Genomic DNA, 7500 nt, shown 5'->3' with positions numbered 1-7500 from the left:
TAGCTCATCACACATGTCTTTATGATTTTCAGTCCATGCCTCAGCCGGCCTGAAGCTCCACTGATGCGCATGTGCGGATGCCTCTATCTAGCGGACATAAAATAAAGACAATCATTCAAATGTGAATGAGTCGGCGTGATGCTCCGGGATGTGTGGAGCTCAGGGAGCTCCACGAGTGAGGGAGTTAAGTTAGGGCGGGGGTGCAAGTAGGCTCTAGGATTCCCCGAGTCGGGGCGAGCGATGGGTTTAGAGGCGTATCGCATTGAAGATAATGGCCGCATATCCTTCTTGGACTTTTCTAAAGCCTTTGACTCGGTCGAACATCCATTTATCATAGCAACGCTCGAACATTTTGGATTTGGTTAAATATTCAGGAATGTGATCCGTGGGCTCTATGAGAATATTCATAGCTGTGTCACCCTGCCAAGCGGCACCACTCCGAGCTTCCATGTTGATGTGGGAATCCCCCAAGGTTGCCCCATCTCACCCTATTTATTTATAATTGCTACCGAAATGCTAGCCGTTTATGTTGAAAAGAGCAACGATATCCAAAAGTTAGACGTGCTGGGGACTGAAATTGTTATTAGCCTGCTGGCAGATGACACAACCTTAGTTTTGAAAAATGAACATCAAGTCCCAATAAGTGCCGAAAACAACCAAAACATTCTCCAAGGCTTCAGGATTGTCATTAAACTTAAAGAAATGCAAACTTCTTGCGCTGCATGACTCGCCACTAAAGGAAATCAGCGATGTTTCCATGAAATCAGAAATAAAATACTTGAGCATTTTCCTATCCAAGGACCAAACGTTAAATCAATCCAGGAACATTGAATCTAAACTGAATCAAAGTAAAGCTTAATTCTAATATATGGCTCCAGAGAGATTTATCAATATTAGGCCGGATATATTTGACTAAAATGGATGTGTTTATCCAGATGTATATACCCAGCGTATTCCAATGCTGCTCCAAATCAACTCGTAAAATCTGTTAACCAAATCAATTTCAACTTTATCTGGAGGAACAGACCACACCATCTAAGAAAAATCACATATGGTGAAAGAAACAAGTGAAGGAGGGCTGAAAGTGATAGAGTCGGACTGCTTGAATGGGACATTGAAGGTGAACTGGTTGAAATCCTGGATCAAACCTCATCGTTCTTTCTGGTATTGTACTCCAAACTACTTATTCAACAAAGTCGGCGGCCTGAGTCTTCTGCTTATCTCTGACTTGGATATCAACAAGATTCCTGTCAAATGTTCAGAGTTCCATAAACAAATATTATTATACTGGAAAATGATATACGTACACAATTTCTCACCACACAGTATAATAGTTTGGAACAATCGATATGTACTGCATGGCAACAAACCTCTGTTTTACAAGGAATGCTTTGAGAAAGGTATATGGTCGATAATTGACTTGATGGATGACACTGGCAGTCCTCTGGACAATGAGCAGTTCTGTACTACACACAGATTCAAGCCTCCCATATTAGAGTTGCTAAAGTTACGAAACGCACTGCCTCGACAATTTGTATTCCTGACCAAAAATATAATGACGCACCGAACCGTACAACCACAGTTACCCCGACTATCACTCCAGGGAATCTCAATTGTGGACAGAAAGCGCGGCAACTCCTTTATTAGGAAATGTTTCACAGGAAACTTATTCCCTGGACGTCAAAAAAAAAAAAAAAGGATATTTTAAATAAATTTGATGAGGAATCGATTGCCACGCTGCGAACCATGTATCTGACTCTACCCATACCCCCAAGGCAAAAGAGACCCACTTCAAAATTATGACTGACATCTACCCATCTAAGGAATTATCGAGGGTACGCTTTAATTTTGAAGATAATATTTGTACATTTTGTGAAGACAACATTGAAACCACTGACCATATATTTTTTCTCCTTCTCATTCCATCGTCACCAGTTTCCTTCTCAAAAGATGATATAACATTCTGTTTACTTATAAGCAACATAACAGATGAACTCTGTGTCAATGTTCTTTTAGGCCTGGCCAAGTTCTTCATTCACAAGAACAGAATGCAAAAATGCTCCCCAAATTTTAATGTCTTCATAAACGATTTTGAAATATAAAAAAAAAAAAAAAAAAAATCCTTAAAACTTATGGAAAAATCCAAAAACTAAAAAATATAGTTACCCATGTCCGAGGTTCCTTTTTTTTTTGGTAAAAAAAAAAAAACAAAAAAAAAAAACCAACTTGATTACATGTTACATTCCCCTTGCAATTTTTTTTTTTTTTTTTCGTTTTAATTTCTTATTTGTCTATCTATTGATTTAATTACTTCCTTTTAATTTCTTTTTTTGTCTCGCACTGTAAATTTCTCACAAACCTGTAACACTATTAACTTCTCATTACATACAGAACAAATGTCCTGATGTCCGTTGCTTCCTCATCCCTGGTTGTTTCATTGACATTCAGTTCTACCTTGCTATGTTTATTTGTACATCTGTATATTTGGGTGTACTATTTATGTTCAATTAAAAACAGTTTGATGTCTGAGATTCCTTGTGAACCGCCAACTTAATTACATGTTATATTCCCCTCACAATTTTTTTTTTTCGTTTTTAATTTTATTTTTCTATCTATTTATTTAATTATATCCTTTTAATTTTCTTTTTTTGTCTAGCATTAAAAATTTCTCGCAAACCGTTAACACTATTAACTTCTGATTACTTACACCACGATTGCGCTTATGCCCCCCCACCCATCCCGCTTTTTCCGTACGGAGGCAGACACTGAGATCGAAAGCAAATGGGTGTCATTGAAATGCAGTAACAGGGTGATAACAGCCGTGTTCGAAGTGTGTAGGGGCTTATAGGAGAGCAGAAGCACGTCACGCAATTCACCTGAGTTCGGAGGATCGGGAGTACCAGGGCCCATAGCGGAGAAGCGGAAGAGCGGAGTTATGTGTCTCTTCTCAAAGGCGGGGAAGCTGGGGGGCAGCAGGACCCCTTAGACCGGCTAAGGTGAGCCTACTCCGGACAGAGATCACCCGGAGTTATGACTGGAGCTCCCGGACCTCTGGGCACACACATATGTGAATGAGTGGATGAGCTAATGTTGGTTTGGTTGTGGATACGTTTCGGCCAATGCTATCAGCACAGCGATGATGAGTTCAGGTGTGTCTGTGTGTGTTTGTGTGTTTGTGTGTGTGTGTGTGTGTGTGTGTGTGTGTGCGTGTGTTTGTGTGTGTGTGAGAGTTTGTTTTTGTGGGTTGGGGGGGGTTCCCGCGGACACGGAGTACCAGGGCCTGGAGCGGATGAGGTGAGGAGCGGAGGAGAGCAGAAGCCCGGACCGTGATTCGCTTGTGTCCAGCGGTTCGGGAGTTCCAGGGCCCGAAACGGAGGAGCGGAGGAGCGGAGGACGGCAAAACCCCTTTCTGCAATTCGCCTGAGTCCGGCGGATCGGTAGTACCTGGTTCCGCAGCGGATGAGCGGAGGAGTGGAGGAGATGTTTCTCTTCTCAGAGGCGGCGAGGGGGGGGGGGCAGGACCCCTTACCCTTATCCCCCCCGGACGTTTGAGTGGAGCTCCCGGACCTCCGGGCACGCACATGCGAATGACTGGATCACAGGGAGTGCCAGGGCCTGGAGCGGATGAGCAGAGGAGAGGCGGAGGGCAGAAGCCCGGCCCTGTTCAAGAGTTCCAGGGTCCAAAGCGGGGGAGCGAAGAAGCGGAGGAGGGGAGGAGAGCAGAAGAGCAAAAAACTGGCCCGGAATTCACCGAAGTCCCGCGGATCGGGAGTTCCAGGGCCCGGAGCGGAAGAGCGGAGGAGCGGAGGAGAGGAGGAGCGGAGCAAAGCTAAGCCCGTCTTAACAACAAGGAAATTACAGATGAGGCTATAATTTCTAATGAAAACTTTAAATTCTATAGCCACGTATACACTTCGACATTGTCAAAAAGCGATTGTGACTCCTTTCCATTAAATATTCCTCAATATATCCCAAAAATAAACAACAAACAATATATGATTGTTTATATATGTTTATATATAAACAACAAAAAATATACAGTTTGATGTCTGAGATTCCTTGTGAATCGCCAACTTAATTACATGTCGTATTCCCCTTGCATTTTTTTTTTTTGGTTTTAATTTCATTTGTCTATCTATTTATCTAATTATTTCCTTTTAATTTCGTTTTTTGTCTCGCACTGTAAATTTCTCACAAACCTGTAACACTATTAACTTCTCATTACATACAGAACAAATGTCCTCATGTCCGTTGCTTCCTCATGCCTGGTTGTTTCATTGACATTCAGTTCTACCTTGCTATGTTTATTTGTACATTTGTATATTTGGGTGTACTATTTATGTTCAATTAAAAACAGTTTGATGTCTGAGATTCCTTGTGAACCGCCAACTTAATTACATGTTATATTCCCCTCACAATTTTTTTTTTTCGTTTTTAATTTTATTTTTCTATCTATTTATTTAATTATATCCTTTTAATTTTCTTTTTTTGTCTAGCATTAAAAATTTCTCGCAAACCGTTAACACTATTAACTTCTGATTACTTACAGCACGAATGCGCTTATGCCCCCCCACCCCCCACCCCCCGCTTTTTGCGTACGGTGGCAGACACTGAGATCGAAAGCAAATGGGTGTCATTGAAATGCAGTAACAGGGTGATAACAGCCGTGTTCGAAGTGTGTAGGGGCTTATAGGAGAGCAGAAGCACGTCACGCAATTCACCTGAGTTCGGAGGATCGGGAGTACCAGGGCCCATAGCGGAGAAGCGGAAGAGCGGAGTTATGTGTCTCTTCTCAAAGGCCGGGAAGCTGGGGGGCAGCAGGACCCCTTAGAGCGGCTAATGTGAGCCTTCTCCGGACATAGATCACCCGGACTTATGACTGGAGCTCCCGGACCTCTGGGCACACACATATGTGAATGAGTGGATGAGCTAATGTTGGTTTGGTTGTGGAAACGTTTCGGCCAATGCTATTAGCACAGCTATGATGAGTTCAGGTGTGTCTGTGTGTGTTTGTGTGTTTGTGTGTGTGTATGCGTGTGTATGTGTGTGTGTGTGTGTGTGTGTGTGTGTGCGTGTGTTTGTGTGTGTGTGAGAGTTTGTTTTTGTGGGTTGGGGGGGGTTCCCGCGGACACGGAGTACCAGGGCCTGGAGCGGATGAGGTGAGGAGCGGAGGAGAGCAGAAGCCCGGACCGTGATTCGCTTGTGTCCAGCGGTTCGGGAGTTCCAGGGCCCGAAACGGAGGAGCGGAGGAGCGGAGGACGGCAAAACCCCTTTCTGCAATTCGCCTGAGTCCGGCGGATCGGTAATACCTGGTTCCGCAGCGGAGGAGCGGAGGAGTGGAGGAGATGTTTCTCTTCTCAGAGGCGGCGAGGGGGGGGGACAGGACCCCTTACCCTTACCCCCCCCGGACGTTTGAGTGGAGCTCCCGGACCTCCGGGCACGCACATGCGAATGACTGGATCACAGGGAGTGCCAGGGCCTGGAGCGGATGAGCAGAGGAGAGGCGGAGGGCAGAAGCCCGGCCCTGTTCAAGAGTTCCAGGGTCCAAAGCGGGGGAGCGAAGAAGCGGAGGAGGGGAGGAGAGCAGAAGAGCAAAAAACTGGCCCGGAATTCACCGAAGTCCCGCGGATCGGGAGTTCCAGGGCCCGGAGCGGAAGAGCGGAGGAGCGGAGGAGAGGAGGAGCGGAGCAAAGCTAAGCCCGTCTTAACAACAAGGAAATTACAGATGAGGCTATAATTTCTAATGAAAACTTTAAATTCTATAGCCACGTATACACTTCGACATTGTCAAAAAGCGATTGTGACTCCTTTCCATTAAATATTCCTCAATATATCCCAAAAATAAACAACAAACAATATATGATTGTTTATATATGTTTATATATAAACAACAAAAAATATACAGTTTGATGTCTGAGATTCCTTGTGAATCGCCAACTTAATTACATGTCGTATTCCCCTTGCATTTTTTTTTTTTGGTTTTAATTTCATTTGTCTATCTATTTATCTAATTATTTCCTTTTAATTTCGTTTTTTGTCTCGCACTGTAAATTTCTCACAAACCTGTAACACTATTAACTTCTCATTACATACAGAACAAATGTCCTCATGTCCGTTGCTTCCTCATGCCTGGTTGTTTCATTGACATTCAGTTCTACCTTGCTATGTTTATTTGTACATTTGTATATTTGGGTGTACTATTTATGTTCAATTAAAAACAGTTTGATGTCTGAGATTCCTTGTGAACCGCCAACTTAATTACATGTTATATTCCCCTCACAATTTTTTTTTTTCGTTTTTAATTTTATTTTTCTATCTATTTATTTAATTATATCCTTTTAATTTTCTTTTTTTGTCTAGCATTAAAAATTTCTCGCAAACCGTTAACACTATTAACTTCTGATTACTTACAGCACGAATGCGCTTATGCCCCCCCACCCCCCACCCCCCGCTTTTTGCGTACGGTGGCAGACACTGAGATCGAAAGCAAATGGGTGTCATTGAAATGCAGTAACAGGGTGATAACAGCCGTGTTCGAAGTGTGTAGGGGCTTATAGGAGAGCAGAAGCACGTCACGCAATTCACCTGAGTTCGGAGGATCGGGAGTACCAGGGCCCATAGCGGAGAAGCGGAAGAGCGGAGTTATGTGTCTCTTCTCAAAGGCCGGGAAGCTGGGGGGCAGCAGGACCCCTTAGAGCGGCTAATGTGAGCCTTCTCCGGACATAGATCACCCGGACTTATGACTGGAGCTCCCGGACCTCTGGGCACACACATATGTGAATGAGTGGATGAGCTAATGTTGGTTTGGTTGTGGAAACGTTTCGGCCAATGCTATTAGCACAGCTATGATGAGTTCAGGTGTGTCTGTGTGTGTTTGTGTGTTTGTGTGTGTGTATGCGTGTGTATGTGTGTGTGTGTGTGTGTGTGTGTGTGTGCGTGTGTTTGTGTGTGTGTGAGAGTTTGTTTTTGTGGGTTGGGGGGGGTTCCCGCGGACACGGAGTACCAGGGCCTGGAGCGGATGAGGTGAGGAGCGGAGGAGAGCAGAAGCCCGGACCGTGATTCGCTTGTGTCCAGCGGTTCGGGAGTTCCAGGGCCCGAAACGGAGGAGCGGAGGAGCGGAGGACGGCAAAACCCCTTTCTGCAATTCGCCTGAGTCCGGCGGATCGGTAATACCTGGTTCCGCAGCGGAGGAGCGGAGGAGTGGAGGAGATGTTTCTCTTCTCAGAGGCGGCGAGGGGGGGGGACAGGACCCCTTACCCTTACCCCCCCCGGACGTTTGAGTGGAGCTCCCGGACCTCCGGGCACGCACATGCGAATGACTGGATCACAGGGAGTGCCAGGGCCTGGAGCGGATGAGCAGAGGAGAGGCGGAGGGCAGAAGCCCGGCCCTGTTCAAGAGTTCCAGGGTCCAAAGCGGGGGAGCGAAGAAGCGGAGGAGGGGAGGAGAGCAGAAGAGCAAAAAACTGGCCCGGAATTCACCGAAGTCCCGCGGATCGGGAG

The sequence above is a fragment of the Fistularia commersonii genome, unplaced genomic scaffold, assembly GCF_037954325.1.
Source record: "Fistularia commersonii isolate RoL2024-O1a breed Wild unplaced genomic scaffold, RoL_Fcom_v1.0 HiC_scaffold_39, whole genome shotgun sequence".
In the NCBI taxonomy this organism is placed as follows: Eukaryota; Metazoa; Chordata; class Actinopteri; order Syngnathiformes; family Fistulariidae; genus Fistularia; species Fistularia commersonii.
Note: the sequence above shows the minus strand (reverse complement) of the source record.